The sequence below is a fragment of the Mauremys mutica genome, chromosome 8 (genome assembly GCF_020497125.1).
Source record: "Mauremys mutica isolate MM-2020 ecotype Southern chromosome 8, ASM2049712v1, whole genome shotgun sequence".
NCBI classification, from domain to species: domain Eukaryota; kingdom Metazoa; phylum Chordata; order Testudines; family Geoemydidae; genus Mauremys; species Mauremys mutica.
The window spans coordinates 30,127,997-30,141,229 of record NC_059079.1 but is presented as its reverse complement, the minus strand read 5'-3'; the positions used below and the strand labels follow the sequence as shown (position 1 = coordinate 30,141,229).

At 46.3% G+C, this 13,233-nt stretch overlaps 1 long non-coding RNA gene across 2 annotated transcripts in view; it reads left to right on the top strand.

Annotated features, from left to right (window-relative positions):
* LOC123376061 overlaps positions 1 to 13,233 on the top strand; it is a 189,139-nt gene that overhangs the window by 148,254 nt on the left and 27,652 nt on the right. The window contains exon 5 of one of the 2 annotated variants that reach the window (XR_006581667.1): positions 96 to 403. The exons of the other annotated variant lie outside the window; for it this stretch is intronic. This is a non-coding gene — a long non-coding RNA (uncharacterized LOC123376061). Of the gene's footprint in view, positions 1 to 95; positions 404 to 13,233 lie in introns of those variants that run through there. 2 annotated transcript variants of the gene reach the window in all.

The following is a 13,233-nucleotide window of genomic DNA, read 5'->3' as shown; positions in this document are numbered from 1 at the left end:
TCTGAAATCTACTAAATAAAATAAAATAGGGACTATTGTTATGTACTGTATGTAACTTTATATTCTGTGTAATTTAAATTGTTTTCTTTTTGTAGAGAGAACACTTCCACTCGGCTTAGCTCTTTTACTTCAACAATGCATATAACTGCAGTCACAATTCACAGATGCATCGATTTTAAGGCCACCAGGGAACCATGGGATGATCTAATCTGACCATGTGTATAATACAGGCAATTGAATTTTATGATGACTAAAGCATGTCTTCCAGAAAGGTCCCAATCTGAAGACTTCAACTGATGGAGAATCTACCACTTCTCTTGGCAGTTTGTTTCAATGATTTATCAGTGATACTGTTAACAGTGTGTGACTTAGTTCTAATTTGAATTTGTCTGCTTTTAACTTCCAGTCCTTGGTTCTTGTAATGACCTTCTCCATGAGATTAAAGATCCTGGTATATTAAAGAGATTAATGCCTAGTATATTCTTCCAAGGAAGGTATTTACGCACCATAATAAGTCATTGCTTGATTGTTTTTAAATCAACTAAATGAATTGAGCTTCTGAAATCCCTCACACTGAGATACGTTTCCCAAACTTTGAATCATTCTTGTAGCTATTTTCTGAACTCTTTCCAATTTTCCAACATCCTTTCCAACAATGTTCCGGTATTGGTCTCACCAGTGTCGCATACAGAGGCAATCTTATCCCTGCTGCTACTCACAATTCCCCCTTTATGCATCCAAAGATTGAATTGGACCTTTTGGCCACAGCACAGCACTGGGAGCTCATGTTGAGTTGTTTGTCCACTCTGACCCCTAAATCCTTTTCACAGTCATTGCTTTCGGAGATGCAGTTCCCCATTCTCCATGACCTGCATTCTTTGTTCCTAGATGTATGATTTTACATTTGGCTGTATTCAAATGTATTTTTGTTTGACTCAGACCAGCTTACCTAGCTAACCAGACCACTAGAAACACCCTCATTTGATGATGATTCCCCAACAACATCTACTTTTTGAGAGCTATCAGTAAACTAGTTCTTAATCCATTTAATGTGTGCTCTATTGATACTGTCAAACACCTTACAAAATATAAGTAAAAGACGACTGTGTAGAGGTCATAATCAACCAAACTTGGAATCTTCTCAAAAAATCAAACCAGCTGTGTTTGACAAGACCTATTTTCCATAAAATCACATCATTTACATTCATTATATTCCCATCATTTAATTCTTTATGGGTTGAATCTCATATCAGCTTTTCCATTAATTTGCCCAGGACTGATGTCAGGCTAACCAGCCTATAATTACCCTGTGTGATGGATTAGTAGGTGTCTATTTCAATCTGCAAACCCTATTCTGTTTTGTGAACACCATTCTGGTTATAAAATTATGCTGTGCCTTCACTTTGGCACTGCAGCCTTCATCTTGGGCTGAAAACACACCTAAGGTGTTAGGAAAAATCCTTGCCTCTGGCAGTGGGCTAATAATGGAGAGAAAAGAAGAGTCATCAACCTGGGCAGTCTTCTATTTCAATGGAAGCATCCTTGAACAATCTGCTGGCTGCAGTTTCCCAATCTGGACTTCAGGTGGACTGGAACTAAACACCAAATCACTTGATGGGGGAATTGAAGCTGCTGAGAGGAGTCTCCTGACAGACAGAATGGGAATGTTGTGAAAGGATAAGTTCTGTTCTGAAGTGGTACTCTTTCATTGGCCACCCAACGAGACAAGATTGGGCTGGAGGAGAGGAGGTGTAAAAGAATCTTGGGATCCCTGGAAGACAATGAAGATGATCCAAAGGACTCACAAGAGGGATGAGGAAACTGAGCAGAGTCTTGAGTGCAGCTGTTTAATATTTTTCCATAGATCTGTATATAGCTTGTGATTGTTTAAAAGTGCTTCTGTTGCCTTCACTTCTCACAAGCAGCTCGGCCTTTTAATCAAAGTTGTCCTCTGTTGTAATTGTAGAATTGGGGCTTTTTGGCCAACTAGTAAACTCTTCTTAAATAGCTCCCAATTTTCATTCACTTCTGTCCTAATTTTTACTCCCAAGCAATTTCATTCAGAATTTTCCTCAGCTGAGGGAAACTAGACCTTTTAAAGCACCAAGTGTATATATTTTTGGTTGGGACGCATCTTTATTTTGGATTAACTTTTCTGCCTCTTGCAGCCCTCCTTGTGCTATCCCACACTGCATTGCTTCATACCTGTATTGACCCATCGGTTTACCTGTGTTCTCTGCTGCTCTGGGGTCAGGCTGACCAGATGTTACCTCCCTGTTTAATGCTGACACACAGCTAGGTGCACCCCTCATGTGAGTGCAAATTTTCAGAGTCGCATACCCTTCTCAGCATTATAGCAGCCATGCCTCCTATTTCCACATGGATCCATGCAGAGATCATGGATTGCCTTGTGATCTCATAGATGAGACAGCACAGTTCTGCCATAACAGCAGCCACTCGTATACAAGGATTTATTGAAGCAAATGACAGAGTGGGGTCACTCCTGGGACAAGTTCCAGTACCGTAACAAGGAAAGGAGCTCCAGAAATGGCACGGACAACACCAGGAGCTCCAGCAATGCTCCCAGCACCTGCCCCACCTACCTATGCTGAGTGGACCTGGATTTTTGCCAAGGAGGCCACCACCAAAACCAGATATTTTGCAGACAGTACCAAAGGCAGCTAAGAGGCCGAGGAATCCAGCCCTGACCAGGACTCTGAGGAGGAAATTTCCCTCAAAAGTCAGGATGTCTTCACCATACAAAACTCCAAGGCAGAGACAGCATTGGAGTGGCTCCTGGAACCAGCCAACAGTGTTGGGGAGGGGACTGCACTGGTACCTGGAGAATTTAAGATCTTCAGCATTTTTTTCTCTGATATATCAAATTCCACAGCCATCAGCCAAACCATAATCCCCTTCCCATGCACCCGCTCTCTCCTCATTGACCACCACTTCCCTAATCCCCATGGTTGAGGCTGGTGTCACGTCAGGTTAAAAATCACGCACATTGTAATGCAGGAATGTTTACTGAAATGGCAGAAGCTCATGGGCTGGATCAGTGACTAAGGAGGAAAGCCCAGCAGCTAAGGGCTGGATGGGAGGGGAGTGGAAAGGCTGTTCCTGATGTGAGGGAAGAAACTAGCCTTGAGCTAGAAATTGACTGAGGACTGCAGCCTACCAGAGGCCGTTGGTAGGAGGGCAGACCTGACCTGGGTACATGCGTTGACCAGAGCCCAGCAGCTGGCTGTTAGATGGTGAGAGAGCTATTGCTGCTGGGAACCTGCCTGTTAGGAAGATGGTTGAAGGCTGAACCAAGTGGGACTGAAGGCAATTTTGTATTGATGGTGTATTGGGCTGGACTTAGAGACTCTGTTACCCAGGAAGAGGTTGAATGCTTTGAAGTGGCTTAGCCAGAGGGCCAAGTTACCTCTATGGCTGGAGCAGGCTGAAGATCACTATGGGGAAAGTGAGGAAGAGTGCTGCAGTGCTGGGTCTTGAAGGGGTGTTCTGGGATCACTGCTTCTGAGCCATGGGCCTATCTGAAGAAGCGGCAATGTCATCGGGAGATTGCCATGTAGCCCTCTTTGACCTGCTGCACAGCCTCACTGACCAATTTCCACAGTCTTACTTCCCTCTCCACTGCAGTAACACAGTTCACCAAGTAGCATTCCAGCCATGCGAGTGCCATCCCCCTCCTAAAACAGATCAAAGCACCACCCTATTTAAATTTAAGAATGTCATCCAGTGCTATGTAGAAAGTAATCTTATTTCACAGCACATAAAGTCAACTGTACAAAACCCGGGGAATGCTATTTTCCATTACAGTGGAAGAAGGAAGTATGGCTCTGCATAGAATTCACTTGTGGACTCTTGCATGCGCAAAGTTCTTATATTGCTATTATAGCAGATGTAGCTATATCTCATCAGTAATCTAACTGCACTTTGGAAAGACTGAAAATGCTTTGACAAAGCCATTTTAAGATAGAAAGACATGCAGAGTCAACCATAAGTATACTAGTGGCTTTAGCAAGAAATTCTTGGTACCTTGATCACGTGAACACACACCATGCCCGCAAGAAATACAGAAGAAATACAGAAGACAAAAAAAATGTTTGCTAAGCATAAAATGGGGTGGCTTTCATTTTCCAGTTATTGCTTCCACTCCCCACTTTTCATCTTCCATTCACTCACTCCACCTCCCCCTTAATTGTTTGACCTCCTCCCTTATGTCAGTTCTGTCCCCTTTTGTCTTTCTCGTCTTTCCTCTGGATCCAATCTTCCTGTGTCTCTCGTATTTCCCCCATCTCTTCCCTACCCAACAGAATCAGACTGGCTCACAGTGATAGCACAAAATCAAGTCGGAGGCCCACATGATTAAAAATAAAAAAAGTTATTAAATATAATTCTCCTCATGGTGTTTAATGGGGCCTCTCCCTTTAAATCATGCACACAATGGCTACAGCCCTCCACCACAGGTGTTACAGTTATACAGTGATACAGTTAACAGCTCATCATTTGCATTATAAACCTAGATTAATAGTAGAAACCCGCAAAAAGAGGTGGTGTGTGGACTAGGTTTAAGTTACCGTTTGAGTTGAAACAGAATCATTTCTTACTTTCACGTACAAAGGTTCCTAAATCATGGACGTATTTTTATGAGCGTTTGACTCCAAATGGCTGAAAACAGATTTGCAGCTGCATTTTCTGAGTGAAGAAGCTCCTTGGGTTGCAGCATTCCTGGGAAACTTCTTTCACTGGTTCTTTTTAGTCTCCACTAAACACACAGTACTTGGCTGTCAGCAATCAGGTGAGGACCAGCATGAAGCTTTTTCCTGCCTCAACACATTCTCCAAATGGGTGCACTTCTAAACCAACTGTTAGCTGCCTGCTTCCTCCGGATGCCATGACATACATGTGAGATGAATTATAAAGATGTTCACCATATAGGCTGCTGCAGGAAACCTCACTGTACATCTTCTTTGGCATATAGATTGAATTTATTCAATTTAATTACAGCTTTTTCATCATACTGTATACATAGAATATGTAATCAAGTGGCATAAAGCTTTAAGTGGCATGAGTTCAGGGTGTATATATGCAGTACATATAATGTAGTTTTAATCTAACTTGGAAGAATTTAGTTAAAACAATTTCTGAAAAGCATCCAAAACTAATATCATCCAGCTGGGCAGATCCTTATACTTATGAAGCTCTCTTAGCAAGGACAACAATGCTCTAATGCCCTTTAACAGTGTTTGAAAGAATGTGATGCCGTTATTTATTCCAGTGTATCCACAATGGAGTCTGTTTTACATGCCTCACCCCGCATTACTCCATCTTACCATTTTTTATGTCAGTGGCCTCCAAAGTGGGGTGCGCAAGATGATCCATTGGGGGCGCGGTGGGTGGAGCGCCGCTGGAGCAAAAGGGCGGCGCAGCACAAGGAGCGCTCCCAGAGGGGGGAGGGGGGAAAGGTGGTCGGAGGAGCGCCGCCCTAAGATTGGCTGGAATGCCGCCTCTTACAGTGTGCCGTCCCAGGCAGGTGCTTCCTACCCTGGTGCGTGGAGCCGGCCCTGCAAGGTACAGTAACTGCTCACTTAACGTCCTCGTTTAAAGTTGTGCAATGCTCCCTTATAATGTCGTTTGGCTGACTTTACAAGGGAGGTTTGTACATGTTCCTCTTCTCCGCCTCCTCCCCCTCCTTTCCTCCCACCCTCCAGGCCTTCCCCCTGTTTGGCAGTGCACAGGACTTCCTGGGAGGGAGAGAGGGAGGTAGGGAGCGAGTGAGCGAGCGAGTGGGGAAGCTGCCCTCCCCTCCCCCAGCCAGGCAGGGCCACCCGGAACGCAGGGCTGTTAGGGGCTGCCGGGCCCTGGGCTAAGGGGGTCCCGGGGCCTTGTCCTGCAGCTCTAAAGTTCCTTTTGGAATGTGGCCCTGAGTCCTCTGGCCCGTGGAGGAGCAGGGCACCCATGCAGCCAGCGGCCGGAGAGAAGCGGCGCTTTCCCCTTCAAAGCTGGCCTGAGAGAAGCGGCTCTTTGAAGGGGAAAGCGCCACTTCTTTCCAGCTGCTGGCTGCGCGGCTGCCCCTGCTCCTCCTGAGTTCTCTGACCTGTGCTCACAGGGCCGCATTCCCTCTGTGTGCTGCCCCAGCTCTGCACAGATCGCTGACCCAGCAAACCTCGAGAGAACCCCCAATGACTATAGACTCTAGTAAGGTACGAAGGCACCTGGGCCAGGTTTATTGTCAAAGAGAAACACAGTCTCCAGGTCCCAGGCATAGAAGTCCAAGGTGCTGCTAAAGTGCTGTTAGCTAGTACTTATGTGCTTCCTGACAATGGACCAGCTCAGTCAGTGGCGGGACTTTCCACTACCCCCTAGGCCAGACAAAGACACTGCCCCAGGGATGCATTCTTATCCACAGGTACAAACAAGTTACACATCACTCCTGAGGTGCAACCCTTCTACGTAGCAAGGTAAACCCCTCTATGTAGTAAGGTGCCGCCTCGCACCTTGTACATGTTGCTTCGAACAAAACAACTCTATCCATCATATTACCCTTTTGGCCCTGTCATTGGGATGGGTCAGCCTGTTCCTTGTTATCTGTGTGGAGTGTACAAGTATGCAATTGGGCTGATAGCTGGTGCCCAGTACCTTTTAGGTATGTTTCTTTGTGCAGAATAAGCCCTTTCCTTGCCAGCTTCTGTGAGCAGGGCCTGCCTCTGGCTCTCAGCTTAACTTTGCTTTATGTTAGCAAAGTCTTGACCATTACTTTAGTTCATTACCTTAGACCTCATACTGGGCCTGTGATACCAAGGTTTATATCTCAGGGCCTCCTCTTACTACACACAACATAGTTAGAGATATTAACCATACTTTGCATAACCATGGGCCAATGCATTGAAAAATTTTGTGTTCGTGATCTTAACAGTAAATTGAGAGACACCCTAGGGTCAGTGACTCTCTAAACACATTTACCAGGTATTGGTAAACAGATGTGCTGCAGTGGAGGCATATTCTGATGCCTTTGAGGGCATTATTTGAGGGAGCTCCATAGGCCAGAGTTGCCAGGTGTTACCCTCTGCAATCCATATGTGCTGATAGTTCAGGGATGCAGTCAGCACGTATCACTTAGCCGTGTCATTTGGGGGAGCCACCACCTCCCACACGTCACAAGGGACCACCCAGTCCCAGAGGCAGCCTTTCCAAAGGCCTGGTTGGATTTTTATAGTAGGGCCCACACTCCTTTCATGGGACCAAAGGCCGTGAAGGAGCAGGCTATGCCTGTGCACTTTCAATTAGTGAGCCTCCAGAAATGACGAATCCCTGGGAATCCCTGAGTGGGAATGGATTTCTTGGGGGATGATTTGGGCTCCATAGAGCACGTCCTCCTGGATGCTACAGATTTGTTGGGTTAAATATTGTTGGAGCTGGGAGCACACAGAATCCCATGCTACTTGGTCCCCAGCCTCAATTTTGGTCTCAGTCAATTCCTGCAAAGTATCCCGCATGCGGAGGGCCAATTTTGCAGTATGTTTGAGGGCGGCAGTGGCCACTGTCAGGTGGCTGAAATCTTCACTTGTGACCAGTCCCACGGCCTTTTCCAATTGTCCCAACTGCTCGTCTCTCATGGCCCCTTACTGAATATTCCAAATACTGACTGCCGAATTAGAATCATCCCACAAGGAGCTTGCAAAGGTCCTCTTTTTTCCAGGGGGGACAATGTCTGTGTAAAGAAGGGAAGTTGGAGGTTGGCCCCCCCTGTACAATTGGGGAGGAAGATGGAGACCTGAAAGCATGTCAGGGTTTGAGATCCAACTGGGGAAGGATACGCAGGGCCGGTGGACCTGGGGTTCTCGGCAGGGGCTGCCCTGGGGAAGATACCCAACTAATACATTTTCAGGATGACGTGCCACAATTCCCCTCCTCCGCCCCCGCCAGTGGATAATTGATCATTTCTTCCACCAAGGCCAATTTTGGTCAGTGGTAAAATGAACAAAGGAGGACACCCGAGGATTCCCATAGATCTGTGCCACCATACATAGATTGTATTACACCAACGGATTCTGCAGGCCTGAAGCAGTAAGAGCGGTCCCACCACTCCTGTTTGGGGTATCCCTGGGCTCTCACTTTTACTGCTTTGCCCTGTTAACAAAGCATGAGGGAAAGAAAAAGAACAACACAAATGCACCTATTGGGGAAACTGAGGCACAGATGAAAACTCCCTAAATTATTAGTTGTCCCGTTACAGTCCTCCCTGGCTTTTGTCACTGATGTTGTTTGCCTGCTTTAGGAGGTTACAACAATAATATTATGCCCTGAGATCAGTAATTGCTATCGCTTGCCAAAGGGCTTCCCATTCCACTTCCACTCCAGGCCACCACAGGAGGAACAGGGTTTGTCCTAATGGGATCTAAGGAAGACTTGGGGCCACGCACCAGGTATTTTGCTCTGGCCCTGCTGTGTCTATCCAGACTATGCACTGCTTCCAAGGCTCCTCCTCTCCAGCCTTGCGCCGCACTGTGGCTCGGGCCCCATCAGCAGCTCAAGCCAGGGACAGCTTTTGGAGGTATGCTCCCTTCTCAAAATTATAATTATCCAGATAATCCCATGGATAGTTAGAAACCTGGATGGTCCAGGCAGGTGGCTGGTCTACGACTGAGGCCCACAATGCCATGACCAGAAATCTAGGGAGAAACATTTGTTTTGAGCTGATTGGCATGTGCCCATTTTAATTTGCCTGGTAGCTGAAGCTGGTACACTACCGGGGAGATGCGATTTACAATGGAGCACAGACCCACCCACTTGGCATCCAAAGCGTGGGCTGCCTTCTCCAGCTTTTGCAACATTACCATGTCTTCAATTTGCCATCCCCAGACGTCTTTGCTGACAATTCCCTTATGCTTGGCCTTTTCCTTATCTAAAGCAGTCTCTACGGCTTCTCGGGTTTCACATAGCTCCTTCCTCATCTGGGCAAAGCTGAGACTTTTTGGTTGTGGCAAACAATAAATGTGATTATTGGTAAACACAGTACTCACATTACATTTACATTTGGCTATGGCTACACTTGCACTTCAAAGCGCTGCCGCGGCAGCACTTTGAAGCACTAAGTGTAGTCAAAGCGCCAGAGCTGGGAGAGAGCTCTCCCAGCGCTGTCCGTACTCCACCTCCCTGTGGGGAATAACGTACAGTGCTGGGAGCTGCGCTCCCAGCGCTGGGGCTTTGACCACACTGGCGCTTTGCAGCGCTGCAATTTGCAGCGCTGGAGAGGGTGTGTTTTCACACCCTGCTGCAGCGCTGCAAATTTGCAAGTGTAGCCAAGGCCTGTGTCTACTAGCGGATTGCTAACATTTCCATCCTCCCAAAACACTTTTCCCCAGGAATTAACCCATACACATTGCCCATTATACAGTAATTTCGTCTCATTATCTAATTCATCCCATATATAGGATCCTATAGAAATGTCTTATTACAGGGCTTTGGAACAACAGGCAAGAACAAGCATACCCACTTTTGAGGAGTCCACTCGGTACCACCTCTGGTGTCCAATTGCATCTTTCCCTCCATCCCCAGCCCACTGGCTCGAGATCCGTGGTAGCCAGAAGGATCCCATGTGCAATATGGGGAGTGGGATAACTATCCATATCTTTGCTTCCAGAGCCTGTTGGTGTGCAATTTTAACAACAATTTCCCCCAATTAAAAGGTCTGGCCTTAATATGCTAGAAACATACTACATCCATTCGTACTGATAAGTATTAAACAGTGACCTTTTTCTTTTCTTTAGCAAATGTATCAAAACCTTAGTGTTTCCTAATATTACCCAAAACATTTTGTGTTACAAGGTGGACAAAGCAAGTATCTGCATTTCAGTACATCCCATAGCTATAGCAGTACGTTTTTAATTTCCATTTATTTCTATATTAGGCTGTCCTGTAGCTAGGACAGAGAGCTTATTCTTAATTATCACCAAGTCTACAGTATTTATAATCCCTACTCCAAAACCAATTTCTCCCAATATGTTGTCTGCTACCTGAGGATTTCCCTGCAGAATTTGATACACAACAGAGCTAGTAACACGACAAACAACATAAGACAAAACAGAGAACACAAAACACAATTTTTATTGTGACAGAAGATTCATGATATTTCGGGTTGCTTTTCAGCTGGTATAATCTTTTCCTGATTTTCTGAAAGACAAAAAGAACATGTTTCTACCCCTTTGGGGGTGACAGATTATTACTTAAAATATTCCCTTTTTTTACAAATACCCTTGCTGATTGCAGGCAAAACAGAGGAATTACCCCCATATTTTTCTGTGTTCGTTCTATAGGCAGGCCAGATTTCAATGGCTTTTACTTTTATCAGTTAGGTAATTTGCATTAACACAGATGCTTTCTAGCTTGCGTTTGGATTCAAAGCCTTCAGCAGCTCAGAGACTCTGTTTTAAAAGGGATACACTCAACTTTCATCAGAGGTTTGTTTACTTTTAACTTTTAACTCCTGCTTCCAAAACACAAAGTGACTTGAAAAGAAAAACACAACCTATTGTGGCTCCTTTTGGCAAAGTGAGAGTTTGATTACACAGAGTCACCTTAAGGTCCGTGTGGGGCACGGTCTTTCTCTCTTTTACTACAGCTTTTATCTGCTATTTTGTTACCAAAAAATAGATTTAATTTTTTTTCCCATTCTCCTGGCTTTGACTGCCCTGCTGTAACCACGACCTTGGTTTCATAACACCTTTCCTTTTTAACATTTTTACAAGTTTCACTGCTTAATTCCCTCCAGCCTCTTCAGAGTTAACTTCTCACTCTCACTCTCTCTTTCCCAATTTCTTTAACTGTTGCTTGCCTGCTTGTCTGGGCCCGATCCTGTTTTTCTCGTTGAACTGTTTCTTTCCATGGGCACAGGCTTTGTTCCACTACCAATTTAGCAAGGAGGGTGGGCTCCTTAACTAGTCCCCACCTCTCCTGGTCCATTTTCTTTTCATAATTACCCCATAGGATGCTTTCCCTGTGGTTGGGGGTTCCATATGTATGGCCAATTGATGTTTTAACTGTTTAATTTTCTTTTCATGGAGAGCACACTGTTGCGGTGGTGTATATTGAGCACGGATATCAAGTCTGATAAGTCCCTGAATGACCAGTACCTGCTTAGCCAGTGCTTCCAGGTGAGTGCGTTCCGTCTCTTCCGCCTGGAAGTCCTGTCTCAAGGCTTGCAACTTGTCCTGGGCATAGGCTTGGGTTGCCGCCTGGTTAGTGATCTGCGCTTTCAGGTGCTTAATTTTCACCAGCTGTCAGGTACACACCTTCTCCTTTTTCCTCAACACCTCTTTCTGTCCCGACCACATCTGATACCACATAGCAGCTGCAGTCCAAATTAATCCCACAGCTGCCCCTAGGTTTTTACCCTTCTGCTTTTCATACTCAGTATACAGATCCAACAAATCCTGCCACGAATGCACCCTTTTCTGAAGCTCCATCACAGAACCCCAGGGATTGTATCCCACCTCGGCGAGAGCCCTCTCCAGCTGGGAGAGGTCTTCACCCCTCTTTGAAAGAGGCAGCAGGGTCCTGTCCCTCTTTGCTGCCTCTCCCGTGGCCTGGGCATCAGGTCCACCTGCCTCCCATGACACCAGCTGACCAGGCAGCTGGACTACCGTGTCCGCGCTCCCTAAAGCCTGTATGTCTGGCATTGAACCCATCGCTGATGCCATCGCCCGCAACTGCGGGACTCCTAAGTCCACAGATGTACCCTTTTGTTTTCTGAATATGCTGACACAATCCATTGGTACAACTCCTAAGATCTTTCAATCACTTGAGATTTTACATTGCTCAGACCGACCGGCACCGGGGCTTATAATGCTCACCCCCCGTGGGCCAGAGGGAGAGATGCTAAGCCTCCCTCAGTATTATTCCGTCCATTATCAGCAAGGGTCCATACACCAAAACCCTTCCTGGGCAGAGCGAGACAACTTCCATTCTCCTCTTATACTCAGACAGACTATGGCTGAGGGCATATGAACCGAGGATTATTTCCTTGGAGCGAGAATGTCTAAATCCTCCTCCCTTCTATCACCCAGGACTTCTATAGCTGGGGGTGTACCCACCTGCACCCTTCCCCCGGCAACTGGGGTGGAGAGAGGAATGCTAAACCCCTTTCTGGTTCTCAGGCATACTATGGCTGAGAGTGGGCACCACCTTTATCATAAAATTCTCAGCATGTAAAACCAACAGTGCCGGACAGAACAAACATGAAATACCAAGGGCAAAATAGTTGGTGCACTCCGCAGGGCTCCCCCACTCCACAATTCTCCACCAAAACTGTGACAGATTTTCATCACCAATATGTTTGGGCCACAGTTGATCAGGCTGGGCCACAGGATCATTTGGGGAGGAGATGACATAACACACCAAGTGTTTAAATTGTAAAACTTTATTAATAAAATAATAAAATACAGCAGAGAGTGCTGGGAATGTTCCCATGTTACTCAGAGGAAGAAAGAAAACATTAGAGCCCCAAGCCCTAACCCACTTTCACACTCACACATGCACTACCCAAGACTTGCCAGGCCTGGGTATAACGTAAAAAGAGGAGGAGGGGTGGCTGGGAGTTTTTGCCCTGGGCCCAGGTCATCTGGGGAATCTGCTGTAATCTCCTAATTGTTCCAGCTCTCGGGAGGGTTTTTAAGTCCTGGGTTTCTTTGCGGGTGTCGTTGTCCCAGGCCCTCTGTGCCTGGTGCTCTTTGTACCTGTCCCAATCAGCTTGCTGTGGCCTTCTCGGCTGCCCAAAACACACTGGCTCTGGAGAATTTGTTTTTCCTTCTGTTGGCCTTCACCATTGCCGCCTCATTCACTAGTTTTCGCTGCTATCTTTCCAGCTCTGCTCCACTTAGTTCTCCTCTTCTTACGACTGGGCAGCTGTAGATTTCTCGTCTGTAGATTTCTCATTGAGCCCATGACCTTGGGCCAGGGCCAGCGTCTTATCTTCACACAGAGCTAGCTAAAGTGCCGAGTTAACCCGTTCTCTGCTTTTTTCTCCCCACCCCTTCCCTTGGCCTCTTGTACTTCTGCAAAGGAATCTTCCATTCCCCACTCACACACCTTTGACCCTCCCCAAAATGCTTTGTGATGCTTGCAACAGCGTTAGCTGCATACAATGCTGATCTGCCTTCCACGGGGACTCCCTGAGGGAGGGGGCCATTGGGGTGTGATAAATGCAATCAGAAACTAGAACCCTTG